Raw genomic sequence first — 12,007 nt, 5'->3', positions numbered from 1 at the left:
CTCAGCTGCTCCTTCCACCGCCCAAGGACAGAGCAGGAAGGTGCTGGACCAGGGTGCAACCTTGTTGAACCGGGACTGGTCCAAGTCACCAGGACCTTCCCGAGACGGCTGGGGTGTTACACCAGCCCTGGAAACTGCTCTAGGAACAGATGGTGGGGCTGCACGTGGGGTAACCCCGCTCACCCTGGGCTTTGGGGCCCCTCCTGGAAGGACCACTGGGTCACTGGGGTGGGTGTGTGCATGAGGGTGGCCCTGCCTCTGAGCAATGGTAGCCAGGGCCACCCCGCAGGCCAGCTTAGGGCCTTTTCTCAGCCTGGGCTCCTGGTACCTCTGCTGGCCTCCCCCTCCCAAGCCCAAGTCATTCCGGGGTTGGGGGTGGGTGGGTAGAGCAGCTCTTGCTGTCTGTGAGATGTCCTGGGCCCAGCAGAGGTCATGAGGGAGGCCATCTTCAGTCTGGCCTTGCTTGGGCCTGCTACTCCCCCACCCTCCCCCATCCAACTGATCAAGCCCTCTGTCCCTCAGCAAAGGATTCTGGGTACGGTCTGGCCCAAAGCAGGGCATGGACCAGATGACGTCTCTACTGGGGGAAGGTCCTCTTTTTAAGGGACCCTGGCCTGTCCCTAATGAAGCAACGAAACGTCCTTCCTCGGCTACTGTGGGAAGATGTGTACAATCTTAGGAATTCCTTAGAGGTCCCAGGAAGACAGCGCAAGGATTGGTCAGGCCTTAGGATTTGGCCCTTGGCTTCCTAAATCCTCCTTCCATCATACATGTCTCTGCTCAAGAACGTTCAGTTGAGTCCCTGTTTGGTCAGGTTCCAAGGCCTCGAGCACCCGCACCGACTGCTCTCTCTGCTGTTGGACACGTCCCTTCAGGACTCCGGGACTCCCCCGTTCTCTGTGGCCTCCATTTCTTCTGAACCACTGCTTGCTTAGTTCTGCAGCCCTAATGCCATACCTTTGCTTTTCTCTCTGTGAAACAGCAGGAGAACCTCAAAACTGGCCTACAATGAAGTCCTCCAAATGCCCACGAAAGCCCTCAGGACTGGGATGGTGGGATGGTGGTCTATTCATCTAGGACAATTTCACCAAGCAGGTGAAACTTGACAGGGCCGTGAAAGAGCAGGGAGATTGGACAAGGGAGAGGTAAGGACGCACGAGGTCTACGGGGCACACAGTCTTCGAGATCTCTGTCTTCGTGGGAGCTGGGGAAACACAACCTAATCTCTATCCCTCCACCTGCAACTGCCGCCCCCAAATCACAGGAGGGACGTGTGGATGGTTCCCGTCTTGTCTGTCAAGCTCCCCAGTTCTGTGCTTGCTTCCAGGTGTAACTGAGCTACTTAGTAAGGCCACTTCACACCTGTAGAGTGTTTTTTGGTCATTATACAACCTGGTTTATATTGTGACCCTCAGCAAAGCCTTGCAATGAAAGTCAAACCCGTATATGATCCCATGTTACAGCTGAAGAAATGGGAGCTGGAAGAGAATCATTTTGGATGAACTCCAAGATGTTCTGCGTGTAGAACCGAAGGCCTCTCGGATGACAAGTGAATGAACTTGTTTGTCACCTGTTTTAACTCTCAGGGCTTTTTTTCTGTTTATCAGTGTTTATCAATCTTTTCCTGTAAAGGGCCAGATCGGATATATTTAGGCTTCGACGGTGGTAGGGTCCACATTGCAGCTACTCGACTCTGCTTCGTAACACAAACACAATCACGGCCAGTGAACAAATGAATGGGCGTGGCCATGTGCCAATAAAACTTTATTTGCAGAAACAGGCTGGAGGGCTGGACTTGGTCTGCAGACCACAGTTTGCCCACCCCTGTCTAAGACCCTAACTGTGCTACGGATAATTGAGGCTGTCCTATAAGGGAGGCAGATGTTTCCGGGACGCCCTAGAGCCAGAAAGCACTTGCCACCTCCAGTCCCCCCTCCCTGCATTCTGCCCGCACCCCGAGACTGTGAGAACCTGGTCCAGACTCAGCCAGTCGCCCGCTTCCCAGGAACTTTCCTAGCTGTCCCCAACAAAACTCTTCATGCCCCAAACAATAATTTCTTGTAAAAATACTCCCAAACAACAAAAGTAAAAATAGGCTGGCCTCACAGCACACACTGCCTATGCCTTGCTACCTGGTGGTCTCAGACAGGAAACCATGGATCGAAGAAGTCCTGGTCTCCTCCTTTATTGTATGGGCACCTATTTTTATCCTGAGGGAGGAAGCACCGGGTGGGTGGGAGGGTGGCCAGAGAGCAGAGGGGCTCTCCTAGGTGAGCACCCCTGCTCAGAGCCAGGGCAGGATCTGGAGTCGGCAGGGGTTGGGGAGAGGCCCCTGGAAACCTTTCCGATTAAAAAAAAGGAAAAACATCTCTTCCTCTGTCAAAGGTGTCAGTAGGGGCTCCTCTCTCCCTCACCCCACCCCCTCCTCCTCTCTTTCCATTTTTAGTGCCTACAGCAGTAGAGAAAAAAAAAAAAAAGAAAGATGTCCATTTTCTTGTTCTTGCTTATTAAGGAAATGACATTCACCCCTAACTTGCTGTACGTGACTACAGTCACCTAGAATTAGAAAATCGTTTTCCATCACCTCTTCCTCCTCCGTCACTCCTTACAAAGGAGCGCCAGGATGCCTGAATTCCAATCCCACTCCCCCATTTGTAAGCCATGTGATTTGGGGCAGGTATTTGATCTCGGTTTTTTTGTCTGCAAGATGACGATAATAGTAGTACCTATACTCCACAGGGCAGTTACGAGAATTCAGAGATGATACGTGCGGACACGTAGCTCAGATGGTACGCGATTTACGTGAGCCCCTGCGAAGGACTGTGGGGTGCTGGGGGTGAGTCCCTCTGGGATAGGAGCAAGTCAGGGCTCATTTAGTCACTCACCTAATATTTAATGAGCACCTATATGAGCCCGCATGGAACGTAACATTCCAGTGGAGGAGGCAGACCACAAAAATAAAGCATGCGTGCGATGATCACTATGGAGAAAAATTAAGTGGGGGTGGGCTGGGAATGGAGAATACGGAATGGGGGTGACATCTGACCAGAGACAGCATCGTCTGTAAAAGGAGATCAGTAACAGCACACCCTCCACAGGGACGATGTGAGGATAAGTAAGATAAGAAAAAGAAAGCACCGTCACAGTTCCTGTAGCCTGGAAGGCACTTAGCCAGTGTTTGCACTGTGTTGCACTCATTCATTGCTAGATGCTCATTATAGGGACATTAGGAGAATTGCATGTCCTGGTTCACTGAAAAGGCAGCGGCCCCTGCGTTTAAACTCAGTCCATCATGACTAAGACAATGCCTGGCCCACAGAAAGATGCCCAGTCAATCCTGGTGGGCTCAGTCAATGAAGTCAGACTGGACCCCCCATGGGACCAAGACGGGACATGAAGCAGGATTTGTGGAAGGGGGCAGGCCTGGGGTTGTGAGGGGGACTTAGTTTTTACATGATTTTAATAATCCTCATGCCTGTGAGTTAGCATATCCTGGAAGTTCCAGACGACTTGGCCACAGGGCTGGTATAGCTCTAGGGAATGATAAAGTCACTCCTTCCCATCTGGAGGGCTGGGAATTGGGCTTCCAGCCGCTTCCATCCAGTGTGGGGCAGCCCCTTCCCACCAACCCTGAGTCCACACTGCAACAGCGCCACCTGCTGGAGGAACAAGGCTGCTCCCGCATCTGCCACCGTTTTTATTCCTACGAGCACTCAGTGATTTTCATTCTGAAAGCTCACATGTCCCTCAGATTCCTGGCGGGTGGGGTGGGGTGTTTCTCACCCTGTCTTTATTCGGGGCCAAGCGGGTAAATGGGGTGCTTAACCCCAGGCCTCACTGTCCCCCTCCTTTAGCTGGTCTCCTGTCCTCACTCTGGGTCCCATGTGAAGAGAGTACATGGGCACATCCAGGAGGCCAGAAATCCCACTCGACTTAGCCATGTTCTTTGTTCCGTGTGCGCGCCATGCCGACCTCCCATCGGTGGGCCTACACATCATGTACTGCACTAAACTAGGTCAGTCACCAGCGGATCAGAGCAACGGACCTGACCAGGTCAGGGGGAGCTCATAATTAACTACTGCAGACAGACACAGAATTTAGTTTCAAAATTTCCTAACAGGAAAACAAAATAAGTTGGGTTATGCAGTTCCCACTGTCAGACAAAAGACGGCAGGCGAAACGTCTCTGACAGAGAATTCAAAGAAAAACGATCAAAATGTGTCCTTTCAGAAAGCCTTAGGCAAGACATGAGATAACTCAACAACAATGTCTTTCAACTGGCCTTTTGTTTAAAAGGCAGAAGCATCCAGGGCCGTGTGTGGAATAAAGAGGCAGTATTTCTGCAGGGGCCTGAGGAGACGCTGAGGAGAAACTGTTCAAGTCACCACACCTCAGGGGGAAGGAGCCCAGGGTGGTGTCTAGGCTGGAGGTCTTGGGCCAGAGGGGAGGAGAGGGGAGCGCAAGGGGAGAGCAGAACCCGTTCAGATTCGGTTCCCTTGTCTTGCACTGAACTCAGTCAAGTTTATGGGGCTCCATCAATCCCCTCAGCACCGCCTGCCAGCCCCTGTCCTGCCAACGGCAGAAGCCAGCACTCTGTAATTCTCTAAGCCCCACGCCGGCGGGTCTCTCCCCTGCAGGCCCAGGTGAAACCGTCTGGTGCGGGGAAGGCCACCAGCACGCCTCACTCCGTGGGGTGAGCACCCTCCTTGTCTGTGCAGCTGATAGAGGCTTAATGGGTGTGCCCACCTGGGAGCTGCCATGTGTTCCCAGGGGTGTGAGGATTGGAGGGGGGGGCGGTCCCTGGAGGAATGTCAGGCCTGTGCATGGCAGGGGACACCTGGACCAAACAGGTACTTCCTTCACTTGTGCGGTTGCCTCCTTCACTGCCTCATCTTCTCCCTTGTTCTGGGGAGAAGGCCTGAGCCTGGAGGTCCTGCGTCATTTTGGGGATAATGTTAAGCACCGTATCTGCATGCTGAGCACCAGCAAGGCAAGGACACCTTTGGCTGCTAGGGACAAGGGACCTCCCGTTGCAAATGTGACTGCGGAGTCTCCAGAGCGGCGCGCTGGTGCCCTCTAGTGGGAGCAGATCACGGCGCAGCCATCCGTCCCTCTGCACCTGCCATACCTGACCCTGGGGCCACCCTGGGAGCGGGATTACAAATGATGGGGGCTGGAATGTCCACATCACTGCCAATACGGCAGGCTGGCCAACGGCCTTCCACGGTTCACAACAGAGGTGCCAAAAATGCAGGCGGCACCCCCAGGATTCCATTCTAAGCCCAGTTGTATAGGTGTCAGCTTCTGCCCTGCCCTGTGGCTTCACCGCCTGAAACCATGATGGATGTCCTCCTGAATCCATGTTACCACGTTCAGGGACTCCAGCTGCCCTTCCCAATCAGAGCTCTTGGGGAGCAAAGCTAGCTTCAGCTCACCTGAGGCTGCTGCGTTTGGGGATGCTGAAATCTGGCTTCTGGCTGTCACCCAGCCCAGCTCACTCGCTCTTCCCTCTCAACTATCACTACAGGGAGGCAGACCTTGGGGACAGTCACCAGCATCAGCCTTTACTGACCAACTAAACGCCTCTTATGGGTGGAGAACTGTGCCTGGCGGATGTGGGTACCTACTGTCTGCCCTGCTGCCTCAGGTTCTTGGGTGGCTCCAGGGACCTGAGTCCCAGCAGTGGGGCTCCTGGATTTATTGCCCACTGTGCAAATACAACCAGGTGGGACCACCAGGGATCGAGTCCTTGGCTTTGGCTGGAGGGGGCCGTGGACAGGCACCCAGGTATCAGCAGCTGACCTCTGACTGAGGCACTCCCACCGAGGACCACTCACTGTGACATGTGCCCCATGTGTGGCTGCCAGTGAGAGACACGCTAGCGCTCCCAGAGATCTACAACAGGCATTAAGTTGGAGGCCCCCAGGGGCCCTCGGCTCCTGACGCAGACATTCTTTCAGGCCCCAGGCTGCAGATACTGCATGGCACTGGAGAGGCAGATGGAGCATTCAGGGAGGGGACCAGACTTCCCTCTACAGGGACGCTGACCTGGGCAAGGCACCAGCGTTCGCGCAGGCGTTTAGCTGCAACTCTGCTCTACTGTCATCAGAGCACATGTCTCATTTCTCTTCGAGACTGTGCCCCTCCTGGCAACTGTACCTCATGCAGTTCTCTCTCTCTCTAAAAGGCTGGTGCAAAGCCCCTGTCCATGAAGAAGAGTTAGGCGGACAAGTGAAGGAAAGAGGAAATCGGGGCAGAAGCACCCTTGCTGGCCCGACTGCCTCTTTCTCCGCCAGTCCCTTTGCCCTTGGATGGGGTCATGGGACTAGTTCTGTCCAATGGGCTAAGTACAAATGATACTTCTGGGTCAAAGCATTTGAGACCCAGATCATGACCCTCCAGCTCTCTCTTTGTCCCTGCCAGGGCCACCTGGGTACTGTGGGTTGAGACGGTAGGGCCACAGAATGGAATCCAACTGGACCTTTGAGCCCCTGCTTTGGAAAGGAGCTGCCCTGGAGGGTAGCTGGACCCTCCGCAGAAATCTCAGGAAGTGACAAATAATATCCTGCGTGTGAGGCCTCTGAGATTTGGGGGTTTGTTTAATATCACGCCATGGCCTATAGTATCTGAACACAGCAGATGATTGGAAAATTCTGTCTTGTTTAAAAAAAAAAAAAAAAGATATACGCCCCAGTTATCACACCAACAAGAGCATAATCAGGTTCATGTCAAAGTTCTGCTGGGAAATGATGGTAGAAACTCATAGGCAGAAGGATGGACTGAACGTTAAGACAAATATCCGCCTCTCTTCTTCTGGGTGAAAGAACTGGAGAGCAGGTGGGCAACGAGCTTCAGGCCAACCTTCTCCCTGTGTCCTCCTATTTTTGTTCCTTCCTGCCTCCAGGAGGGGAGGGGAGGCTCTAGGTTTCTTTCTTCTCCTCAAAGCCTGACTTCTGTCTAAGACAGTCTCTAGGAAGCCCACTCATCTCCGCTCAGGCCCTTGACGGCTGTGGATGGGCTGGGGTCCCCACGCTATGGGTAGGGCTTCCCTCCCATTCAGCAGTCTTCAGCTGGGAGCATGCTGTCTCCCAGATGTATTTGGAAATGGGAGGTGTTTTTGGTGGTCACCGTGACTGTCCTCTCCCCACTCTCCTCAGTGGTTGAAACTGGGAACATTAAATACCTGTACGTATTGGACAGGTCCACACAATTAAGATCTGTCCCGCCCCAAATGCCAATAGCTAGGCTAGCTGACCCTGAGGCCCCAAGGCCAAACAACGGAACCAGCCAGCCCTGTCTAGAACACTAGGAAAATTCAGAAAACAAACACCCTGACGTGCTCTCTCACCTGACCTCAAACTCTACCACCAGAGATATATGTTTTGGGACCAGGAGGCCTGTTGGCCTTGTCCTAATGGTACCACATGAAATACAAACACCCCAAAGAGACGTCAAGCCCTGAGCACAATCAACTACAACTTTTCGACTCTTGTGGATAATTTTGATAAAACTGCAGATATTCTGTGGTGCTTTAACGAATACAGATTCCTGGGTACAATCGGTGGGCGTGGTCACCCGCCTCCAGGATGGCCCCCAATGACCTTGCCCCCTGATAGTCACACCTTTGTATAGTTCCTTCTACATTGTACCAGGGTTGGTCTGTGCAATCAACGTATATAGCTTGTGGCACGGTGAGAGGATGTCACTTCCCAGATGAGGTTAAAAAAGATTGGGACTTCTGTGTTGGAAGCTCTCCACTCTCTCACCCATGATATGTCTATGTCTGTCTATCTGTCTCTCTTCCTTCCTCCCTCCTTTTGGCGGAAGCCAGCTGCCATGATGTGACACTCAAGCAGCTTATGGAGAGGCTCATGTGAATGAAGACTTCTGCCAGCAGCCAGGGCAGAATCGAGTCCCCTGCCCTCTGCCATGGCAGGGAGCCACCATGGTAGTGAGTCCTCCAGCCCCGGTCCAGCCTTCAGATGACTGCAGCCCCAGATGACACCTTGATCACAGCTTTGTGAGAAACCCTGAGCCAGAACCACCTGGCTAAGATGCTCCCAGATTCCTGACCCTCAAAAACGGTGTGTGATAACAAATGTTTATTGTTTTAGGCTGCTAAATTTTGAGCAACTTATTACACAGCAATAGATAACTAATACAGTGGATCTAGGGTAGGACCCAGAAAGCTGTAGATCTGCTCAGGGACTTGTCTGTTGGTAGTTTTCTGAGGGCAAAGCTGGTTCAAAGTGTTGGTGTGTGTGAGTATCAAAGCCCGTCCCCTGTGTGGATCCTGACTGGGCATGGAGACCAGAGGTGTAGGTTTCCACTCCCGGCACCTCTAAGAGCTGATGTCTCACGCAGTCCCTAGAGACCAAGAATGTTTGCTGATGGATCGTTTCTGAGAGAGAGAAAACCCTAGAATATGCAACCTGAGCGGGACCTTGGTCAGATGATTTTCAAAATCTGTTCAGTAGTGGAACCATATCTTCAAATGAAACCATTTGTAGAAGACTGGTTTAGAGACACGGGCTGAGCTGTTCTGGGCGAGCCTGCGTGGGGGTCCCCTCGAGCCTGCTTCTTCAGCCACCCCACTCCCCACTCCAGGAGCACCCCTGAGATGCCTCTGGAAAATCCCAGAGCTTTACAGGTTGCAAACCTCTAATCTAGTTCAACTGTGCCATTTTACTGATGAGTAAACCAAGGCCCACAGAAGGGAGGTCACTGGCACGTCTGTGGCAGACGCCTATCCTTTGACTCTCGTGACCTCTGATGCAATCTTTCTGCACTCCTTGGGTTGCTGCTCAGGACAAATGCACAAGGTGGAGATGAGGTATAGGAAATAGCTCCCTCCCCCACCTCCTAAGAAAGTGGGGAGCCCCAGAGCCCGTCCACCAGCAGAGGGAGCTCCTCCTACGTGCCAGGCAGTGTTTTCAGCGCTTCACGTGAACGCATGTGCTCAATCTTCCAGACAATCCTAGGACGCAGATACCGTTATTATCCTATTTCACACAGGAGGAAGGAGGCAGAGCAAGGTAAGGAACTCGCCCGACCCCTTGGCTACTCAGTGGCACGGCCAGGATGCCATGGTGTCCAGACACCAAGCCCTTAACCCCTGCACTCCGCTGCCTCCCCCAGGTAAGGGCCTGGCTCCCTCTCCCTTCCAGCGGGAGTGAAAGGGCCTCTGTTGTGCTCCCCAAGGAGCTGGGAGGCAGTCACCCAACAGGAGATGTGGTCACACCTGTAACTTTTCCGGCCAGGATGCCCCAGGCTTCTGGCTCAAAGGCCATGGAGGGGTCAACACCTCTCCTAGGGCAGGGGGCTCCTCACCTAGGTCAGTGTCTCTCAAATGTACTTTTTCTATCAATCGCGAATGCTGTAGGCATTTAGGGATGGAGCGATAGAGTAGCGATTGCTGAGTACTTTACCTTTATATTAGCTGTGAGAACTTAGTACAGATCCAGGCCAGAGGGTATTTCATTAGCCGACACTCTGTGCCTTTGACCTACACATCACGGCCTAGACCTTATTGATTATTTTTCTCTCAAGCATAGGAAAGTTGCAAGAACAGTGCAAAGAGCCCCTCCCCCCACCCCCCATCCCCCTCACTCAGGTTTCTCTCTCCCTCTGTGGACCTACACACTCATTATCATTCATCTTTTTCTAAACCATCTGAGGACACGCTGCAGACATGAGCCCACATATCCCGCAAATATTCCAGTGTGTGTTTCTCAACAACAAGGACACTCACCTAGCTAACCATCATATAGCCCCCTAAATCAGGACACTTCTAGCCAAGAAACACTACTGCCACAGACCCCAATTCACATTCTCCCACTGTCCAACAAGGTCTCTATTTCTTTATGGTCCAGGATCTCAAAAAGGAATACATATTGCATTTAGTTGTCTGCGTCTTCAATCCCCTTCAATCTGGGAGATTCCTCAGTCTTTCACGTCCAAGCAGTTTTAGAAGATGGCCTTTCCATTTGGTTCCTCAGGACCAGAGGCAGGCTGTGCTTTCTTGGCAGGAAAACCCCAGAAATGATGCTGGGCTTTCTCCGTGCAGCACATCAGGTGTCCACTCACCCCACACTAATGATGTTAACCCTGATCACCTGGTCAGGTTGGAGCCTGACAGGTTTCTCCACCATCCAGTCATCACACTTTCCCTTATAATGAGGTGAGCTCTACATGTGCCCCAGCCTGGTGCCTGGTGAGTTTCCAGTCTGCAAGGCAGGGAGGAGTCCAAAGAGAGCCAGGTGGTCTCAATGAGTTAAGGGGACAGAGTTCAAAATTCAGGGAGTCCAAGGCCACTAGAATTTGGAAGGCAGAGTAGCAGAGAGGAGAGAGCTGCACACAGAGAGAAATCCAGAAATGGCAGCCCCTTGAGTCTTTGGCCAATTTGTGCATGTATGTGAGGAAACTTCCAGGGCTGGTGAAAAGCTACCTGCAACAAACTGATGGAGTAATCCCCTAAGAGCACACACGGCTGGAAATAGTTTGTATTCCCAGCTGACGTGGTGGAAATACCTCCTAGGACATAAAGCACTGAGTGGCAACTTCAGAAGGCTATTGACCCAGTAGCAGAGCAAACTTTGCTCTAAAGGCTTCCCACCTAACAAAGCTTAAAAAGCAAGCCTTGAAAGGATCAAACTCTTGAAGTACCTTAACTGTGTCCTGGAATAAAGTTCCAAATATTTTAATTAATAATAATAATATCCAACACCCTAAAATTCCTAATATCTTGCATCTAATATAAAATTACCAAGCATGCAAGGAAAAACACAACCCATACCCAAGAGAAAAATCAGTTAACAGAAACAGACTGTGAAACGACATGGATGACAGAATTGGTAGAGAAGGACATTACAACAGCTACTATAAAATATTCCATATGCTCAGGAAGGTAGGAGAAAGCATGAGCATAAAGAGGAGAGAAATGGAAGATAACCAAAAAAAAAAAAAAAATCCATAACTGAACTTCTAGAGATGAACAATATAATATCTGAAATGAAAAATATACAGGACAGGATTAACAGTAGATTAGACACTGCAAGAAAAGATGAGTGAACTTGAAGACACAGCAATAGAAACTATCCAAAATGAAACACAGAAAAAAAGACTAAAAAAAAAGCAGAGCTTTGGTGAACCATGGGAAAACATGAAGAAGCACAGCGTGCATATAATTGGAATTGCAGAGTGTGGGTTCTGGGGGAGGTGAGGAAGATAATGGCTGAAATTTTTCCAAATTTGATATAAACCTACACTGTAAACCTACAGATGCAAGAAGCTCAATAAACTCCAAGTGGAAGAAACACAAGGAAAACCCAGCCCAAGTCACATCCCAATCAGATTGCTGAGGCCTTGACTGTTCATTCTATTGCCTCCCATGAATAGGCCCAAGGCATAAACACTCAGCCAAAAAGTGGGTAAGTCCTGCAGGGAGCTGGAAGAGAAGAATGGATGCAGCTGACATAGCCAGACAGACCGGGAAGAGAGAGGAGCGCGTGATGTGGTGAGTGCAGTGCGTGGCAGGTCACGCGGGGCAGGATCGGTCATGGAGGAGGGTTTGCTGCTCCCCTCCTCTGCAGGAGGCCTAGCCTCATTCCCGGAAGCAGCTACACTCCTACGGCTTCTGCCCAAAGTCCAGCACCAGAAGCATCTAGGGACCTAGATTTGCTGTCTCTTTGCTGAGTAATCCTCTTGTCCTGGAGCCCGGCCCGATTCAGGGAAAGGAGTCCAATCAATGACAAAACCAGCAAGCACGGCAGACACCTGGAGGCTGGCAGGACAACTCCACATTTCAAAGGCCTAAAAATAGCCCTGACCACATTTGAAACCATGACAGCCCTGCCAGTCCCACCGGAACACGCTGCAGGTTGCCTCACCTCAGACGTTTCAGGTCAAGGGACAAAAGCTTCCCAGTTTGCTGAGTTGCCAGTGCATGGGCCATTTCATCCACGTCAGGTCTGCCACCAGCACCTGTGGCACAGCTGAGCACAGGCTG

General features: G+C 51.6%; 1 protein-coding gene across 3 annotated transcripts in view; it reads right to left on the bottom strand.

Moving 5' to 3' along the window:
* CTIF (cap binding complex dependent translation initiation factor) overlaps positions 1-12,007 on the bottom strand; it is a 310,526-nt gene that overhangs the window by 174,879 nt on the left and 123,640 nt on the right. The gene's annotated exons all lie outside the window — the stretch shown is intronic.

Source organism: Delphinus delphis, chromosome 13 (genome assembly GCF_949987515.2).
Source record: "Delphinus delphis chromosome 13, mDelDel1.2, whole genome shotgun sequence".
Taxonomy (NCBI): Eukaryota; Metazoa; Chordata; class Mammalia; order Artiodactyla; family Delphinidae; genus Delphinus; species Delphinus delphis.
This window is presented reverse-complemented; position numbering and strand designations above follow the sequence as displayed.